Source organism: Schistocerca nitens, chromosome 1 (assembly GCF_023898315.1).
Source record: "Schistocerca nitens isolate TAMUIC-IGC-003100 chromosome 1, iqSchNite1.1, whole genome shotgun sequence".
Lineage (NCBI taxonomy): Eukaryota > Metazoa > Arthropoda > Insecta > Orthoptera > Acrididae > Schistocerca > Schistocerca nitens.
Genome location: NC_064614.1, coordinates 255270205 through 255291814, shown reverse-complemented (window position 1 = coordinate 255291814; position 21610 = coordinate 255270205). Strand labels below are relative to the sequence as shown.

The following is a 21610-nucleotide window of genomic DNA, read 5'->3' as shown; positions in this document are numbered from 1 at the left end:
ATGCTCGTTATTAAGTCAGGATTATATGTTGCTAAGAGGTCAAGTGTGTTTCCACAATCGTTTACTACTCGTGTGAGGTTATGAACTAACCGCTCAAAATAATTATAAGACAATGCGTTTAGCACAATTTTGGATAATGTTCTTTGCGTACCTCCGGATTTAAACATGTATTTTCGCCAACTTATATATGGTAAATCAAAGTCACCATCAACTATAATTGTATGAGTCGGGCACATGTAGTTTTCTTTTAACCTTGCAGCAATTGTATTATTTGAGTTGGGAGGTCGGTAACAGAATCCAATTATTACTGTGTTCCAGTTTCCAAGAATGACCTCTGCCCATACTAACAGGAAATATCTACTTCAATTTCGCGCGAAGATAAACTCCTTCTAACAACAACAAACACGCCACCGCCAACTGTGTTTAGCCTATCCCTTCGAAACACCGTTAGGATCTTCGCAAAAATTTCCGCTGATCTTATCTCCGGCTTTAGCCAGCTTTCAGTGCCTATAACGATTTGCACATCTGTGCCTTCTATGCCTTCTATTAGCACTTGGATCTCCCAACACAGCTACGACAATTTATAACTGTTATACCGGTGGTTCCTTTATCTACGTCCTTCCAGTGTTCGGCCTGCACCCTTTGAGAATGAAGCACTTTTGTGTTTTGTGAGACCCTCTAGCCTAAGAAACCTTTGCTTCCTCCCCACACAGCCCCTGCTACCCGTGTAGCCGGCTCCCCAGTTTAGTGGACTCCTGACCTATTTAGCGGAACCCGAAACATAAATCGAGGAACCTGCAGCCTGCACGGTCGCAGAGCCTCTGATTCAGATCCTCTACTCGGCTCTCTACCAGAGGTCCACAGTCGGCCCTATCGATTACGCTACAAATGGTGAGCTCTGCTTCCATCTCACAAGCAAGACTGGCAGCCCTTACCATTTCTGTTAGCCACTCGAAACCAGAGAGAATCTCTTCCAAAGCGACACGTATCATAGGTACCGGCGTGAGCCACCACCTGCATTTGGCTGCATTCTGTACTCTTCATGGCATCCGGAAGGACCCGTTCCATGTCTTGAATGACTCCACCCAGTATGGACACTGAGTGCACATAGGCTTTCTTCCCCATCTTGGCAGCCATGTTCCTAAGGGGTCCTATAACGCGCCTGACATTGGCGCTCCCATCTACTAATAATCCCACCCTCTGCAATTGCCCGGATCTTACGGGCTGAGAGGTTTCCTCTGAAACAGGGCAGGCGACTGTATCAGTCTGAGCAACAGTGTCACAGCACCTGGAACCTGTTTGTCTGACTAACAGGGGAGGCCTTACGTGTGGCCCCCTGGGAAGTCTTTCTGCGCCTGCCACGCCACGAGGCGATTTCCGACTTCATCACGGGTGAGGGGTCAACCTCAATGCGTGCACTTACTGGGCAAGCCAGAGGTGTGGACTGATCGCAGGACTCAGACGTGCTGCACGTCCGTTGAATCCCCACGACCGGTCCACAACAGTGATGCCCATCCACTGCAGGTTCAAGCTGTGCAACGGAAGCCATCACACACTGGAGCTGAAAGCGAAGTGTCACCAACACGGCGCACATCGTCACACAACAATCACAGTCCCTATCCATACAAAAGACTGTGGAAAACTACACTACACAGAAAAACGGACTATCGACACGTGCTGTGGAACTCTATTGCCGACACTGACGAAAACGCAAGTTGTCTAATGAATTAGAATAACAAGAAGAGATTCAGAAACTGAACTACCAAAGCGCTCCGTTGAAACTATACAATTCATTTCTGGTTAGGAACTCGTAAAATGTCACAAATCGGCTACTTCCCTTTTTCTGATTGTGTCTCGGCCGGTTTCTGCTGGCTGACTAACGCCAACAAGGAGTACCTAGCTTTCAAAACAAACGAACAATCGACTCATGCCACGCGCTACAGAACTCTATTGTAGACACTGTCTAAAACGCATTTCTCAAAAATACTGCAAGAAGGAGTATATCTAAATCAAACGTTCATCACACGCCCTTACTCCGCATTCGTTATGGCAGAGCGTGTCAGATTACAAGTGAGTGCAGTGTGGTTTCGTTGAGTCTCTCCATTGGATCCAGGTATTCGTATGAGAGGACCCCCTTCTTCGTCACAAGCTGAAACTTTGCATCATCAGGCTGTGCAGCTGCTGTTATATGCCTATCCTCCTAACACATTGTTTTAACAAGTTTCTGTAGCAGTGTGCGCATAAAACATAGCTAATTCAGGACAAAGATCCGTATTAATCGGAGTGATTAGCTTAGAGAAAGAAATGTGTTTTTCGACCCTATCAGGCAGGACTATGACATGAGCTTTTAAGCCGAAATCACCCAAGAGCTCCATGATGAAACGAGCATCATATCCACTTAACTTATGAAAGAAAACTGGTAGCCTTATGCGTCGTGGTACTTGGTACTTCGAGTTGCATGCGTAGCGTACTGTGCCATAGATTTTGCGGGTTTAATGCCCTATTGTGATTTACAGCACTTAACGTGGATAATTATTAGTATTCGTATTGTTGAAATACAAGGACCTTATCTTATTATCAGATGGCGTACTGCATTTCAGCAGCATTTCCTGATCATAATCGTCCGTCCCGTCCCCTACTGAAATATCGTTATTGAACACACCTAGAAACAAAAACAAATAAATAAAAAATCTCACAGCAAAAGCAAGGAAGTATGTAACAGTTATTACTGTACAAGAGAAAAGTCAACTGTTGCTACTTATTCATGTACTCGACAACTGTGACATACCCATAAACTCAGGCAGGTGAAAAGCATCATGGTTTGGTATGGTAATTCAGTTTGATTCGCACATGCATGTGAGTGAGCGTTTTGTTTTCTTCAGACATAGGATACAAAGTGGATATCCTCCGAGAGTGCACAGTCAACGGGTTGGATTGGACTTCATACATCCCCCTGCTACAACCTCTTTAAAAAATCTACGGGTGTCTGTTAAATTTCTGGTTCTCCAATTCCGAGCCAGCCACCACCCTCTGAAGTACCAGTTACTCCATTAGAGTCTCTTACGTACTGTCGAGCATAAACGGTGACTGTAGACTCCTATCCACGAACTAAACGAAATTCATCAGATTGCAGCGAACAAGAAAGGAAAAGCATACATAGAAAAAAACTGTGCTAAATACGTAAGACCAGTATCACTAGAATCAAATCGAAGGTATTTATTAGCTCCTGCAGCATCACACTCACTGAGAGACTGGCGTTTCATTACCCCTATGACACCAGGACTTTTGATGTTATCACAGTCCTGACTAGAACTGAGATGTTCTGGTAGTGAAACGCCTCTTTTTTATAGCCCAAAACCCAAATGCGACCAGATACTGTGTGAGATCGAATTAATAGGAAGTAAGGGGGGAGGGCGATAGGGGGGATAGGTTCATTCCTGCAGAATTATAATCAACGCACAACAACGGCACCAATACCCGGGGGAAAGAGGGGGCCATGACCTCCCTCCACTAGCCCTCAGGAAAAGGAAAGAATTTATTGCAGTCAAGTGTTTCTCTCTCAAGAAAATGAGTTAGTATTCGGTATTACACAGGTTTTTGACAGAGGTGGAACTGTAAGTTTTTTATGGCTGCTTACAAGTCGTCATTTGTCTTTCAGAACATTAAATATATTTCATACCCCCCTTTTGGCTACACCTCCTACAAACTCTTGTATGGGAACCCTTAGCACGCGACTTATCGACGAAGTCATTAGTAAGCGATGACCACTACTGTAATCAGATCTCACTTTCTGCTCTTGCGGTCGTGCGCCCTCAAAACTACATCATCATCATAATCACCACTTTTTGACGCCAATGGTCAAAGTATTCTATCTCATATTAAGTGACGCGCAGGCGCTTCTGTTGGTTCTGCAGAACTGTATTTTAATAGAACATAGTGCGCCATATTCTCGATACCGTTGGCAAACACTGAAGTGGTAAACTGTGCTAAATTACGTCAACGTGTTGCTCTTTTCACAGTAAGAAGCATTCCATCATTCATACATTTTATACCGAAAGTTAATTATGACGTATATGATTAATAAACGGGAGTGTGCTTATGAAACGAAAATTCCAATAAACAACTTCTCCCAGTGGAATCCAGTTATTACGTTGTTTGTTGTTGCTTTTCTAAACTGAGTAATTGACCTCTGTTACTGGAAAAGAGACATGAATTAGATGTGAGACGTCTGCTCATAGCACGGATATTTTTAACCGCATCTGATGTTAACAGAGTATGTATACTTCTTCAGAGCACTGCTCTAAAATATGAGGAGGAGGAAATTAGTGTTTAACGTCCCGTCGACAACGAGGTCATTAGAGACGGAGCGCTAGCTCGGGTGAGGGAAGGATGGGGAAGGAAATCGGCCGTGCCCTTTCAAAGGAACCATCCCGGCATTTGCCTGAAGCGATTTAGGGAAATCACGGAAAACCTAAATCAGGATGGCCGGAGACGGGATTGAATCGTCGTCCTCCCGAATGCGAGTCCAGTGTGCTAACCACTGCGCCACCTCGCTCGGTCGCTCTAAAATAAAAAACGGAAACTGTAATTGTGAAATTCTTTGAAATGTCTTGCAGCAATTCATGATACGTTAGACAAGTAGACGTCTGATGGTGAACAGTGAAAGTGGACAGGCGTAGCGCAGACCTGTGTCGCTTGCTTTGAACATTCACACGTGCGGCACAGCAGAGCATCGTCCTCTGTCGGCCGCACCACACCTAAGGCCGCCCTCACACGGGGACACTGAGAAGTCCTTCTCAGTGGCGCCTGCGCTGAAGTAGCACTGCCTCAAATGGGCGCCTTCAGACGTGCAGCGTCACCGCGGTTCTGTGGAACTAACAATGGACACCCCCCATTGCATCCCTTCGATATAGTCGTATGTGCACCTTGTGGATAGCCTGTCAAAATATGAACACAGATCAAGCGTGAAAACAGGAAGAATGTGTACTGAATCATATAAAAAAGAAGCAAAATAGAAACAGTGAACGGTTCAAGCTCAAGATGTGGAGCATCGAGTATACTTGCATAGTCACGACGTCTTGCTTATGTGGTTGCGGCGTTAGACTGCGAAAAAGAAGATCCACGTTCAAATCACACTCGTGTCCCAATTTTTTTCACAAAACTGTGAAATGTCCGTCCGATCACTGACCTGTCTGCTCGCTGTACTCAGATTTGTGTCTGTGTCGTGGTGGAACGACCGTTTGCAACAGCGAGGCGTGAGAAAGGGACCTCCAGACTTACTTACCTCCTGTGCTATCTACGTAAGTACGATATGTTATCACTCTCCCTTTCCGTTTTGGAAGTTTTGACTTTTGAATTCCTTTGTTTTAACATAGTTCACATTTGATTATTTGTTGTTTTCATTTCTGTGGAAGGTCGATGCGGCATCTCATCTGCTCTCACTATTCGTCAAATTTACTTGCACCGGTAATATATTCTTAGCACATGACACATTCTATAACCACTGTATACTATGACAGTTGCCCACCAAATTCGTCTGATGTGAATCGAATGCAACCCATCTGGGTCCCTGTTAGGCATCAACGACGCACCCACAAATCAACAGTCCATTGTTTATGGACATTACATGACTTATGCGTAGAAATCTGATGTCACTTTCCTGTACAACCATGGGGAAAATCGGTGATGTGTTGCGTCCCAGGTATAGCCCAAGACGTTATTAGTTAGTTGGTCGTAATGTTTCGGTTCATGAGATTTTAAAAGCTGGATTTATCATTGTGTGTTGGTGTAAGTTTTTCTTTCTCTGTTGACATTTGGGGAAAGAAGAGAGGGAAATGATCCTGCAGACATTTTGTAGAGTCTCTGTGGGTTGGTGTGAGGACTCTGAATCATTATTGCTGGTGAAGACAGGTGTGTAAGCGATATGAGCACAAATATTCTTGTCCATTTACACATATGATGTGGAAGAAATATTTAAAATATGGGAAATATATAAAATGAGGAAAATATGGACAATATCTTAAAATGGAAGGAAATATGGATAAATTCCGGATTTGAAATGGGAAGTGGGGTATCAGTAATATACAGAGTGAACGAAATTTGCGATATAATCTGTAGGACTTTAATGTAAGCAATAGATACATAGTAGATGGACGACACTGCACATACACTTAAGAAGAAAAACATTGTACAGATGGAGTAAACGAAACTGTATGACTTTAATGTAACCAGCAGGTATAAGAGACAGATGATACGACACATACCTGCTTTAATAGTAGAAAGACTGAACATTCTAGAGGCAAGCTGTCAAGATACAACTGCCATATTCCCCTACATACTGCATCATTATTAAGCGTATCAAAACCATTTTAGTTGGGAAGCAATGAAAACCACTTCGAGAAAATGTAGACGACCTACGACTATGGCATAGGCTAGTGTTAAAATGCATGTTCTAATGTATCGGGTGTATGGACTATTGCACCAGCTTCGTGTAGACTTTTATGACCTTACGATTGCGGATCTAATGCAAGGATTTTGTTTCGATTTATTTTTTAAAATCTGGGTACGAAATGGGAATGCAGATTATTCTGTACCGTTTGCATAGCATTAGAGATTATGTTGTGGAGTAAACAAAAAGTACCGTATAATAAATATTCATTCTAAGTATGTGGCTAATTTTGTTAAAGTAAAACACCACATGCATCAACCTTCCATAGAGAAATAGGTTACGTCTAGACAGGTCAGTTCTTATTATATGGAGATGCCGTGTTGCTAGGGCCTCCCTTCGGGTAGACCGTTCGCCTGGTGCAAGTCTTTCGAGTTGGCGCCACTGCGGCGACTTGCGTGTCGATAAGGATGAAATGATGATGATAAGGACAACACAACACCCAGTCTCTGAGCGTAGAAAATCTCCGGCCCAGCCGGGAATCGAACCCGGGCCGTTAGGTATCAGATTCCGTCGCGCTGACCACTCAGTTACCAAGGGCGGACATTTCTTATTATGAATATACAGTGATCTTATTACCTCCTTTTACAAAAAAACTAGTCAACATTTAGGATACATTAATTTAGGGTAAAAAGTATAAATGACACAGGATACCGCCATTTGCCGATGAGGACATTCTTCCAAAGGGTTAAAAATACGCCATTATATTCCTCACAGAGCGGTACTGGTTAAACACTCAGGTTTGTACAATCTGTTAACAATTGCTACGCGGCGTATAACACGCCATTTACCAGTAGTGACCTTATAGAGATGTGTGGCGCTTTCTCCAGACAGCGAGCGGCGTGCTGGTTTCATGTGTGCTGGCTGTGATAGGAGTTGCCTGGTATAGGACGTAGAGAAATGCTTACAGGTGAATTCACTGGCAGTATAAAATATTCTAACTACCCGCAGCCAGCTATTATTACATGAACATGGCGCTCTTTACAGTTTCGTGGCCTGTCGACTGACTTACTGGCCGAAAATTATACGAGTATTTTCACCTTTGATAAGTGTTGTCGCCTGCCGCCGGCTGCACCGGCAGAAGCACCTACATGTCACTAAATGTAATATAGTATTTGTAGAAACATAAATAATGCGTATTTCAGTTTTTATTAATCTAGTATCCTTTGACCAGTGGCAGCAAAAAGTGTAGTCCGTTTACTGCACTGGTCTTCACCAATGTGTAAGCTCATGGCTAAAGCTCGTGGTGAATGCAGTTTTTCAGGAATATATCTGCAGGTAATAACTTTACAGATATGTCTTGCTTCCTTCTGGTTTGATGCCACACAGAATCTGAACGTATCCTGTTTCCTGGCTATAGAAAGAGGCGTTTTGCCATCAAAACCCATTCCAGTTCTAATTTTTGCCGTTATAACATCAACAGTGCTAGTCTTATGTCAGAGATGAAACGCCAATCACTGCCATGGTGCAGCGGTGGATAGTAAGTCCTTTCAATTTCGTAATAGTGACACTGCTTTTATGGATGCAGTAGGAATTTTTCTCTGTTTATGTATATGTTTGTGTGTTCATTGTATGTAGCCCCAATCTTGTTGACAGATAGGAATATTCAATCACCCTTCATGTAGGACACTACATTAAAAGATACTGTATAATGTGTGTATTATCACTTCATATGGCGGTGGATTGCTTGGAACTGGCGAACCAGGAAATTTTAACAGGCGAATTACCAGACACAGTTCAGTCCTATGACTATGTAATCCCAGAATAGAACCATTTGTAACCTATGGCTGAAGTTGGCACAACACTCAGTCCATATGCAGTTGCGGCGATCCAACTGAGTGACCCACACCTACCCAAGAATCCTTTCTTCAGCTCTTCGGGAATGACGCCAGTACACGAGGGGTAGACCTGTAGGTAGTAGTAGTTCACTTTCTCTCGTCTGTAATATTAATTTTTTCACACTTGTGTGCACTACTTGAGAGGGTATTTTTTTCCCTAGACGCACTCGATAACGACACGTAAATGGGGGAGGGGAGGGGGAGCACTGTTTACGGTATATCCTCTTAGGATTTTCCAGTTTTTTGATTGTGTTGCAGTATTTTTCATCGTCATACTTGGCCAGATCTTGCGGCAATGTAATGCATCACGTAAGGCAGCATACAACAACTTCAAACTGGCCCACAAAAATGTACAGCCACCTCTTCTTTCTTGGATAAGAACTGCTTAAAACACTGCAAAATTAATATTAGCAAATTTACCTCGTCCATCTGAGGCTTACATTATTACTATGCTCAGTTTTGTTCACCAAAACATAATATATGTGTTTGCTATTTTACACGTAACTCGAGACGTCTTCCCCTTCTACTTAGAGAATGTTCTAGTGAGTAAAAAGGCAGTAATTCTGGCGCCAAAACCCTCAGCGGGAAAGTCGACAATGATTATGTCTTAAAACTAAAGTCATGACGCTGTATATTTGTATTTACATAAGTCCATGATAGTTATAATGATGAAAGCAGTTTTACAAAATACATATAACAATGCATAAGTTATTATTTAAACAGTAAAGTTAAAAAACATATAGATGATTTAAGAATTCTCAGAGATAAGTGAGCTGTTTGTCACTGTTATCGTTAGACAGCACAAGTGTACCATGCTTCTACATATTTTTATCCATCTATGCATGGCTGATACTTGTAATAACAAGTTACGCGAAAAAATAACATTATTGAAATGAAAAAATTTTGCAAGGTGTTAATCATACTTGTATCGTTACAAGATCCATGATGACAAATAGTTCATGTGTGAGGACAGGACTCGAATCAACTCATTCTCATGCTAATCACTTGAGAGATTGGGACTGTATGGGTATTTATACGTCCACTATGCAAGTGGATGTGGAATAGCTGTATGCACTGCTTTTCATAGGTGTGTGGTTGTGTGTGAGTGCCAGAGTTAATTAAGTGCAAAATGTGTGTATGTGTGTGAGCATACACAAATTGATTCAGCTCCTCTTACTGATGAATTTTATGCAACCCTCAGCGGCTTCAATTTCCATGTTCAAAGTTTTCATATTGTCTCACTGACTATGTGCGAACTGTTTACAAAAAAAATTTACAGGACTTTTCTGTAGGACATTTTATGTAGTTAAATTTTGTGCTGGAGTTTATTTTCGCTAGAAGCCGTAGTTTCTGAATTATTCGAGAAATACGTGCAGAAGTGACATTGAAACTCGTTTTCCTCGAATTACTCGAAAACCGTGTAAAAGGATCCCAGTTAAAAATTTAGCGACATTAAATTTCCTACAAAAGGTCCTGTTCATTTCTTCTGTAGGCTTAATACTTTGTACATAGTGAGAGAGAGAATATGAATATCTCTAGCATGGTTTTGAAGGCATTGCAGATTGCATAAAATCCATCAATATGGACAGCTGACTCACCCTATATACAGTTGTACTATGTATAATTGTGAGAGTTATTGTGTGTCTGTGCGTGGGTGGTATTTTCTTCACTTGCTGTAAGTTCTACCAATTGGTATGATTAAAGTTCCATTCACCAAGTAAAAGACTATGTGTATTGGACAAAAGAATGCCAATTGTATAGAAAAAAGCAAACACTGTTGTAAAAAGACATTAATTTTATTCAATATTTGAAGAAACAATCAAAAATTATAAATTAAATTTAGTTTACCATGGGAAAAGTAGTTTATAGATTCTTCTTTGCTAATAAAATGAGGACATGCTGAAAACTAATGCCTTTGAATTTTCTATGTGAAAGTCTCAAAGCTTTTTAAATAAAACAAACGTTATTAAAATTATAGAACGTTATTCTTTACGTCTACACATTTGTAGCCCTCTGCCTCTACAGGTCTCCGAATTGCGGCGTGTAACATGACCATGTGTGACATAATTATGTCAGTGCGTGAGAAAGAGTGAGCTGTAATCGAGTTTCAAATTCAAAGTGTTCATCCACACTTTCCTTCAGCATGACAGTGATGGATCACACACAAGAGCTGTGACGTATGCAACGATCCGACACCTTGGGTGAACTGTAATCGATTATCCTCCATATAGTCCCGATTTGGCCCCATCCCATTTTCATAGGTTCCCAAGACAAAACAAACCTTCGAGGACTTTATTTTGATAGTGAAGAAGTAGCGCAAGTTGAGGTGAGGTTTTGATGGAGACTGTGACTCTGTCAACAGAGTTAAAAATGCTACAGTGAAGGTATCTACAAACTGCCTCTTGTTGGAAGGAATGTGTTCGTCGCCAGGGCCGCAATATCGAGAAATAACAATGTAGAATGATGAAGACGTTGAAGGTCAATAACGTTTGATACATCTGAAGAACATTTACGAGTTTTCACATAACATATTCGGAGGCGTTTTGTTTCAGTACGCCCTTGTAATTTAAAATATTAGTAATTCTATGTATATCAGTATCTCTGTACCTACTGGTATTAGTATACAGACATGTATACATATACGAGTTTTCTGTTAAAATAAATAATAGTGGGTTCAAAAACACTTCGAAAAGTATTGTTAATAAAACTGGAACTAAAGTAATTGTTGTAAGAATGAAAAAATGTCGTTAATAACACATCTACTGAAGAAAACAAAAAATAGATTGCAAAAGCTTTGAATTATATGGTTGATATATAGGAAGTATGTTGAATATCAGTTATTACTTTTAAAAAGACTACCCGCCTTTTGATCTCAGACAGACTCGATCCTCTGTCATCAGTGAACAGAGAACAAACGACATCGCTCATTGCGAGACTATTTCCATTGGTCCAGACAGAAGGGCGGGGATTGTGTGTGTGTGTGGGGGGGGGGAGGGGAGTAAAAGGTGATGGGGTCATTATGTGTAGTAGAGATCTCACAGTGAATGAGTAATCTTCATTTTCCTGGCATGCAGTTGCCCAATCTGCAGGGTTAGGGTATCAGATTACATCCTGACCTTGCTTGTACCATACACAAGTGCCCTACAGCCGTGTTTTGAGAATGGTGAATCAAAGTGCACCTACCATTGTCATATTACTGTGTATACCGTTTTAGCAGCAACAATAACATTCACTTTGTAATTTCTATATCTTAGAGAGTGACATCAGAGATACAGAGCGAGGAGGTCAGGGTATCAGATTACATCCCGACCTTGCTTGTACCATACAAAAGTGCCCTATAGCCGTGTTTTGAGAATGGTGAATCAAAGTGCACCTACCATTGTCATATTACTGAGTATACCGTTTTAGCAGTTCTAATAACGTTCACTTTGTAATTTTTATGTCTTAGAGAGTGACATCAGAGATACAGAGCGAGGAGGTGCGTTAGCTTATAATTGAAAAGTAGAAGATTTAAGTAGCCATCACCCCTACCTGATTTCAAGTGCTCATCTTCAGCAACTTCATAGAATTACAAAAATGTCACTGAATAACCCGACAAGAGGTGATTTGCTGTAAATCCTCCTCTGATGGCATCACGCCGTAATTTTGTGCAATATACCAGTTAAGAATCGCAAAAATGATGCAACAGTCCGTTATAAATACTACAAACTGCAGTCGTCTTAAGACAGTGAGGAAGAGATTGCGGTTCGTTCCATAAAGTGAAAGGCTTTGAGAATGGAAATTGTCATATGTAACTATTAATCATACATTCAACGGTGTTTATTGTGTTTAACACTTACCTCCTCAAACAAGAACTGGAGACGTCTCCCTTAAGGTGCACGACTCAGCCTACAATAAACAGAAATAACTATTGTAAGTGTTTTGTAAAGCGCATACAACCACAAAATGTTACCACAATTAACACGCCAATACAGTGTGACAAAACGAATAATACAGGTGCTTATAATTAAATTAATGGTGTTCCCAGTGTTGCAGTGCGGGATGTATACATCGTAGGCAAGTTCATTCATCGGTGCACTCTAGGAGTATGCTGAAAAAAATAGTTCTTCTTTCTGCCACCAGGCTGTAAGGAGTAAAATTTGAAAGATTTCCTGTTTTGACATTAGTATGCTGTGTTTGTCACTTGGCAAAGCATGTCGATTTCTTTTGTGTAGTGACTGTTGGTGTAAAGAGTTAAGAAACGCATTAGCTATTGAGAGGAAAGACCATGCACTACAGGTAAAGTTGTTTAGTCAAAAAGGCAGAAATGACAGCGCTGCGTTGCGGAAATGTCGCCAACAGAACACCTGTGAAGCGGCCCCATAACAATAAATGGGCCACAGAACAGGATCAAGAAATATGAAGAGACACGTGACCTAGGTGGTGCAGCAAGGAGAGGCATAGGTTGTTTCTGTAGCTATGCTTCCAATTCTGCAGCCAGTGCTCGAGCTATGCCACAGAAACTGTCTTTGCCACAGTCACCAGTTCATAAAATTTTTCTGCGCATTTTTCACTAGTATCCATACGACATTCAGAATGCACAGGAAATGAAGCCCCAAGATAGGCTACAACGCCGTGATTGAGCCCTTCATTTTTTTGCTTACATGGAAATGAATGACACGTAGGAGTGGAATATTCTTTGTACAAGCAAAGCACATGTGCGGTTGTGCAAGAACATCCGCTGTACTCACTTTATGTGTGAAGCTTTATGTAGCAGTGAAATATTTTACCATCCAGACTTCACTAAGCCTTTTTGTTTAAAGAAGAACGCATGTGGGTATGAAATTGCTGTAGAATTGTTCAACTGAATAAGGAAGGAGCGGAAGAGGTTCACAAAACTGTTGCTTTCGCTAGTAGATCTTTTCAGCAATCAGAGAGGAATTACTGTCTTTCAGAAAAGAAGGTTTTGGCTATTATATTTGGTCTGAAAAAATTTCATCAGTATTTGCTGGGGCGCAAAGTGATTGCGTAGAGTCACAATAGGGCAGTGAAGTTATACAAACTTGTAAATTTAAGCGTCAATGATTAACTAGGTGGGCCTTATGTGTTCAGCATTATGACATTGAGATTAAGTACATCAAAGAATCTGAAAATGGAATTACTGATACATTACCTAGAAGTGTAAAAGATGGGGGTTGGAATGAGAATTCATTGTTATACAAAGAGGGTGTGCATATTTTTGCTACAATGACAAAAGTAGATGAGGAAGGTCAACTGAAGAGTGATTTTAAAGACCTAAGGCGATAAAAGAATATGGATGATAATCTGAAGTCAGTTAAAAGTTATTTGGGAAACGCAGAATATCCTAAGGGAGCAGAATATTATAAATGACATAATGGCATATTATTTAGGAGGAGCAATAACTCTCCAACCCACAGAAAATTCGTCTTCCAGGGCTGACATGTACACAAAAGGGTGTGAATATGTTTATCAATATGGACTAGGTTTATCAAATTTGTAAAATTATACTCCACTAGAAAAGGAAATGCAAAAGATTTAGAAAGTAACGTGCAATAGGACTACTTTATTACAGTCAGAGGACATGAAGCCATATTAGCAGATAATGGCCACAATATATTGTGGAAAGGTTCAATGAATGTTTAGAATGTATAAATATTGAACATATTAAAATTCAGCAGACTTGCCTCAAGGTAATGTGTGTGAGCGTATCATGAAACAGCTTAAATTGTCGTGTAGAACATACTGCCATAAAAAGCATACTGCATGGGCGCAATATTTAGAGTGATTTGAGAATATAATCAAGCATTTGAAGCATAAAGCAACAAATTTTTTCTCTTGTGAGTTGATGTGCGGAATAAGAACCAATAATTTATTGTGTGAATTGGTGGAATTTCCGGGGATAGCCAATGTGGCGTCGGGAGAAAAGGAAAGAATGACTAAAGATATTATTAGGAAAAAGCACTTGACAGAAAGGGTGACATGATTCTAGAGCACCTCACACTATTTTTCAAATAGGGGATTTGGTTTTAGTTAAAATAGGAGAAGTCGAAGAATATCATGTTACAAACAAAGAAGTTTATGCATGACTGGGTCCTTTTGGTGTAGTAGAAAAGCCACATCCAAATGCTTAGGGACTTGAACACTGGAAGTTTGGAACACATTTGGAATTAAGGAACATTATTGACCTGAAGAGATATTTACAGTGACAGTAAGAGAAAAATGAGGTTGAGCGTCTGCTGACTATGGTAGGCACACCACTTAGCGAGTGGTGCCTTTACCACGTGGATGTGTCCATTCTTATTTTCTGGTACACTCTATCCTGACTCTTTCCTATCCAGTTCTATTCCTAGTGTGCTCTTTAATTTTTGGTTTACTCTTTTCTGTCTGGAGTCTATCATATTTGATGTGACCGCATCATCTGTTGATTAGGTAAGTTGGAAAAGGAATCTTTGGTACAGTTATACACTAGTAGCGACTGTCGTATCCTGCAAAACAATTCTTGCAAAGTAGGGAAAGTAATAATTTTTGCTCAGCTTCATTTTATATGCTGAGGATTAAGTGTTCTGTATGGAAGTTAAATTTTGAAGTAATAAGTTCTGGTGTCCATTCTCGAGGATAAATTAGAGTCAACTGGGTAGTTTGGTAAAATGAATGTGTACTGTGGTAATAGGAGGTTAATGATGGGCAACACTAACAATATTGAAGGAAGTAAAGTGGAGTCTGCTTCAGGGAAAGTCAGTGGTTGTTGAGCACAAGCAGCAGGGCCTGAAGCTGGTGATTTTGTAGGTAACAATGCGCAAAAACGGGTGCTTACTCCAATGAAGAGTTGGAAGTTTAGAACGAACAGGCAGTGTTTCCTACATCATATGTTGTAGTTGAAATGCCACTGCACAAAAAGGTGCTTACTTTAAGAAAGTAAGAGAGTTTTATGTGGAGGAAAAGGGGATTGATGTTGTGGTAGCTGAAGCTGTAAGCGATGAAATGTAGCTTAATGAGGTTCTGATGCAGGTAGTGTGCATGTAAGTGTTGAGCAAGCACATTTATTTTGTTAAACCATGTGAAAATAATATGGGAAGAGAACAGAATTCTAGTAATTGCATAGCCAGAGGAAAATGGATTCAGAAATGAGCCCTTGAAAGTTGAAAGTTTTGTAACGACAAAGTTATCAAGGAAATAAGAAAAGGAATTGAAATAATACCTAGAGGGCACTGAACCCCTTGCAATGCTAAGTAATTGATGATTACCAGGTACTCGAGTTATTTAAAATACTACTTAAATTTCTTTTCGTATTTTAAATCTTCCTCTACTGTCATTCCTAACATTGGTCTATCATCTTTAACTTTTTCCACTTCTGTAGTAAAACAGAAGCAGCAGGGTGTATTATGCTGATGAATATATATAGAGATAAATGTTTAACTGTGGAAAGAAGGGTTAATGTAACTGGAAGTGGTTACTGGATGTGGTTGCAGAAACGAAGTGATTAATGACGATTTGAGGTAATGTGTGGTAGTAATGGGTTTAGTGTTAATGAAATATGGATAGTGGATTTTCAACTGATTGTGTGAAGTTTATTGATGGTGACATATGAAGGAACTTATTAGTATATGGACACTAATGAGGAATAATATTATTTTACAAAATGCCTAGCACTGTGCCGTCACTGATAACGATATTTGTTCTGCTACCGTTTTCGGTCTTAAACAATCTTCAATGGCAGCTTTATAACATATAAAAGTGTACAATGTGACAATGTGAAACGAAATATGATCAAAACAGAAAAACCGTTGAATCAATGGAAATACAAAAATTGTTGCAGATGTATCACGTACCATACATGCTTAAACATATGCTACTACTGAAAACCATAACTGCCAATTGTGAAATAACGCCTCCCGCGATTCGGTAGAAATAATTAATTATTTATGTCAAGGGAAAGATATATTTTGCGTTAACTGCAGCTATCATGTAACGCCCATTGTCTGAGTGGTAATGCCAAGCTTACTGTGATCAACGTAGCATTAACAACTCTGTTACTACTATAAATTACTACGCGTGACCAATTTTGCGCCATTGTTCTATCGCTTTTCTGTTAGCCTCTCGAACTATCTGATTCTATCTTGTCAGACATTTTAGCTTTAAAGAGCTCTATTTTCTAATATTGTAATTCTTATTTTTATCTTATGACGTATTATTCATCGCAGTTACAACTATATTATTATTTCCCACAGTGATTTGCCATGCTGTTGAGCATTCAAATTTCTGAAAAGGAAATATCGAACTTTATTAACGATAACTTATTTTCTCTGTAAGCTGGCAAGTGCCATTGGGTTTTCTTAGCAGAGGATGTCTGCCATCGACGTTGTAAATGTACGAAATAATTTTTTTAAATAATAACCTGAATTGTTGTTTTTGAAAAAAGGGTTTTCACAAAATTATTTAGTAGTTACATTTCCAAAGTCTCAGATATTCTATATTTCATCATTAGTCGACCCCACGTCTGGACACTAATAAGAAAAAATACTTTTCTTTGCAAAGTTTTACCCTGTTCCTCAAAATCTAACAATCATATAAACTAAAACGATATATTTACAACTGAATGACTTCTTCCAAAACTTTGCTACAGAAACTACAAAAGGTAAATCTCATGTTGCTAACTTAACTTATAAAAGTTACTATTTACTGTCAATAGAAGTCATCTCAATTATAAACTGCTCTCTCTATTTAACAAGATTTAACATTCTTTCAAGTAATATAAAAAGGAAGTTATATTTTACAATAAAAATGATTAATCATAGTATGCTTGCAATAAGATGCCCCATTGACAAAAGGACAACATGTGATGTATAGCAAAACAAGTCAAAGTATTTCAGAGTCAATGATGACAGTCTTGCAATGTATAGCAATACAAGTCAAAGAACTTCAACGTCAAAGGTGACAGTTGTGCACATATAAAGTAAAAGAGTAACAGGTTTGATGAATGTAATAATATAAAATATTTGACAATCCAATCAAAAATATGAGCATGTAAAATACAAGCTACAGAGCAGTCCATGAAATTACAATCAATCAAGTAATATTTGACGAAAAAAACATTAAAGTAAATTAATATTGAGGAAATACAGTTCTTTGGAGTGAAGAAAAACGAAACGAATGGAGAATATGTTGATCTGAATCATCTAAAATGTTATCCATTGTCACAACCTAACCAATTTGTTTTCTGTTTGTGTGTATGTATAGGTCATCCAATGCCGACGTAATTAAAATTCCATTTATCATATAGATAAAAATTAATAAAGAGTTATGGTATGATGTAAAGTCAAAGTAAAACACATATGTGTAAAAAACATGATATGCAGTGTCTATACAACCACAAAAAGTAATTGAAATCCCATTTGTCATACACATAAAAATTCAAAAAATTTGTATGAATAACGTTTCGTGATTGTAACAGTTGTTCCTTCACACACACACACACGCACACAGACACACACACACACACACACACACACAAACAAACAAAAAACAAGTTGGTTAGATTGTGGCACATGCATAAAATTTTAGATATTTTACATCTACATATTTTACATTCCCTTTTCTTTATTACAAACAGTTGTATTTGCTTAATATTAATTTACTTACATTTTTACAATTAATGTTACTTAACTGAGGATTCTGCATGGTGTCCGTTCTTTCGGACACAGCCGAAAGAATAGACACTACTCATTCATATAACTGATATGCCTCGCTGGGCAATGGATCCAACTTCTTTAGTGCAGATACACAAATACGTCCGACCTCCTGTGGGAATCTCAGAAACGCGCAAGGGAACATAATTGACAGGGACTGCAGAGAGGTGGCGCTCGGTGGGCATTTGGATCGGCTTTTAGGTGTGCTGAGGTAGTCTGCACAGTTGCAGTAACATTGTGTCCTGGACGGCGCAGCAGTTAGCGCAACTGCCTAGCAAGCAGCGGAGTCCGAGTTCCAATCCCAGTCCGTTACAAATTTTCACTCGGCACCGCTAATTCCATAAAATGTCCTGCTGCGGCTGACAGCAGCGATCCCATCTAATTTTTACAATTAATGAAGAATCAAGTGTTTTGTTGCAACCACAGATATGTTTTCATGATGAAAATCAGATAATGATGGTTTAAGATGATCTGTTTCAAGCAGATGGCGTATTTGTCTGATGGAAAATCGTTAACGGATTTTTGTAGCGTGGAGGCATGTTGTTCTGATGGGAAATGGATAAGAGATTTTTGTAACATGAAAAAATGGCGGATGTGACTATTGAGATTAACTGGTTAGTATTGTGATGTAAATATGTATACATTCCAATGTTGCCATTGGCTAAACTCATGTGTGAGAGAGTTGGAAAGAAAGAAAGTGAAACGGAAAAGGTGTATACAAATTTTGTGGGTTTGTATGTAATCTATGTCTATATTAAGTCAAAACTTTATGGTGAAGTTAGTGCGAGGCATTCTGGTTTCGCTATAGTATTTCCACCAAATGAGTGACTATACATGAACTGTAATGAAGGAACTGGTATAAGCGGTGGTAACTATGTTATGTTGTAAATTTGTCATAACTTATTTGTACTAGATCAACGTCAGTTTTGAAAAAACTTATTGTACTTAACGCAAATATTTCAAGTATGTAATTAAAGAAACAAAGTTTTTGCATGAACTACAAAGTTTGCTGAAGTTTCTTTAAAATGTTTCGATTTAATTACTTATGGTTTCACTTTAATGCACTAGTCAGAGGAAAGTCTCTGTTGTTGTTGTTGTGGTATTCAGTCCTGAGACTGGTTTGATGCAGCTCTCCATGCTACTCTGTCCTGTGCAAGCTTCTTCATCTCCCAGTACCTACTACAACCTACATCCTTTTGAATCTGCTTAGTGTATTGATCTCTTGGTCTCCCTCTACGATTTTTACCCTCCACGCTGCCCTCCAATGCTATATTTGTGATCCCTTGATGCCTCAAAACATGTCCTACCAACCGATCCCTTCTTCTAGTCAAGTTGTGCCACAAACTTCTCTTCTCCCCAATCCTATTCAATACCTCCTCATTAGTTACGTGATCTACCCACCTTATCTTTAGCATTCTTCTGTAGCACCACATTTCGAAAGCTTCTATTCTCTTCTTGTCCAACCTGGTTATCGTCCATGTTTCACTTCCATACATGGCTACACTCCATACAAATACTTTCAGAAACGACTTCCTGACACTTATATCTATACTCGATGTTAACAAATTTCTCTTCTTCAGAAACGATTTTCTTGCCATTGCCAGTCTACATTTTATATCCTCTCTACTTCGACCATCATCAGTTATTTTGCTCCCTAAATAGCAAAACTCCTTTACTACTTTAAGTGTCTCATTTCCTAATCTAATCCCCTCAGCATCACCCGATTTAATTTGACTACATTCCATTATCCTCGTTTTGCTTTTGTTGATGTTCATCTTATATCCTCCTTTCAAGACACGGAAAGTCTCTGTTAATTTAAATAACTGAAAAACGGAATTTAAGAAACATGTGAAATAATAATTCATGTCAGAAAGTTGTAACTGTTATTTGTAGGTTTAGATGGAACTCTGTTGCGTACTTGGGTTCCATGGAGTATGAGAAACTAGTATAAAAGAAAAAGATACGACTCAAATGATGCGCCAAATTTAAGATAGGAGGGAATTTAATTGGTGTAAAATAATGAGACGCCGTCCATAGCGAAGAAGGAAATTTTTTATAAATATTTTAGAATGCAAAGGAAATAGAAGATTTGTTCTTGTGTGTAAAAACTAATTTTGTATGAAAAACTATTTTGATGTAATTGGAGCAATATAGTTGTTTCAAACCATAGTCTAGGTTAATTTTGGTACTACCACATCTGAAGCAAGGGAGATGTAATGTACTATATTTTCATTTTGGTATCGGTCCAAGGTTTGAGTCCACATATTCAAATTTTTTATTTGCAGAAAAAGAAAAAAAGGAAAGAAAACTTTTTCATAATTAAATGGTGTATGAGGCGTAGCGGCTTATCTCGTGCCTATTGAGATCCTAACAGCAGTGAACGGATATGCAGTACGACTCACGTGCAGACAGGCAGCATTAGATGCACGAGAGTGCGTAGTTTCTATGCTATCTGGTAGATACCGTTTTAGCTGCAGTCAACATATTTTCAGCATAGCAGCACATATTTTGGGAACGCGAAATTTCTTTTGTGTAGAGGGATTAGCACAGTCTGGGCTTGGACCGCATAGTGATCAGGCGTACTGATATGCGCTCCGTTGGAAATTATTAATATTGTGATATTACGGTACCGAAATGTTGGAGAAGTGTCGTAAAGTGTGGAAGAGGGGTCGATATAATGCACTGTGTGAAATTCAAAAGTTCTGGTGACCTTTTAAGTAACTAAATTCCGCGTGGCGTATTGCTCACTCACGAACGTGAACATTTTGATACCTCAGACTGAGTATAGAAGCATTTCAGTGAGCTTTTCTAAAAGAAACAGTCCGTTTGTAAAGTTTTGCTGAAGGACAATTAATAATTACCAGCAAGTGGCCACAGTCGTGAATGATGCGTGCCTGTGGACTACTATATGTCTAAGTGGTGAGTTACCCCAGAAAACTATTCCATAAGACATTATTGAGTGGAAATATGCCAAGTACATTAGGAGGTTGATCTGTGTATTACCAAGACTAGCGATTATACGAAGAGCGAAAGAAGCTGAACTTAGTTGTTTGAGAAGCTCAGTAATATGCTTCTTCCAGTTCAAGTTGTCATCAATGCAAACACCCAAGAATTGGGAGAAATGCACCCTGTTAACTGAGCCCTGTTCATAAGCTTCATCAAGTGTCAGTACGACTCTGTTCGGTGTACAGAACTGGATTTAGTGAGTTTTTTCAAAATTAAGGGAGAACAACTGAATAATTCTTTGAAAGACATCCTTAACAATATCTTCATCTGGTTTTTCTGGAATGGGATTTATTATAACACTCATGTTATCTGCAAAAAGTACTAGTTCCACTTGCTGAACGTTAAGTGGAAGGTCATTTACATGAATAAGAACAGCAGAGGACCCAAAATTGAACCCTGTGGGACTCCCTTTATGATAACTCCCCATTCACTAGAATTTACCAGCCTTCCAACAATATTTGTGCTATTCAACACAACTTTTAGCTTTCTGTTCATTAAATATGATTCAAACCAGCTGTGTCTATAGCCTTCAATGCCATAAAACTTGAGTTTTTCTAAGAGTGTGACATGATCCACACCGTTGCCTTGGAGAGATCACAAAAAATACCACCTGGCGATAATTTGTTATTTAGGGC

At 39.2% G+C, this 21610-nt stretch overlaps 1 protein-coding gene across 1 annotated transcript in view; it reads right to left on the bottom strand.

Moving 5' to 3' along the window:
• The window catches only part of LOC126241582 (parathyroid hormone/parathyroid hormone-related peptide receptor-like), a gene marked incomplete at its 3' end in the record, with an annotated part of 617417 nt that overhangs the window by 301076 nt on the left and 294731 nt on the right, over positions 1-21610 (bottom strand). Inside the window, exon 3 of the mRNA XM_049948022.1 lies at positions 12123-12171. The remainder of the gene's footprint in view (positions 1-12122; positions 12172-21610) is intronic.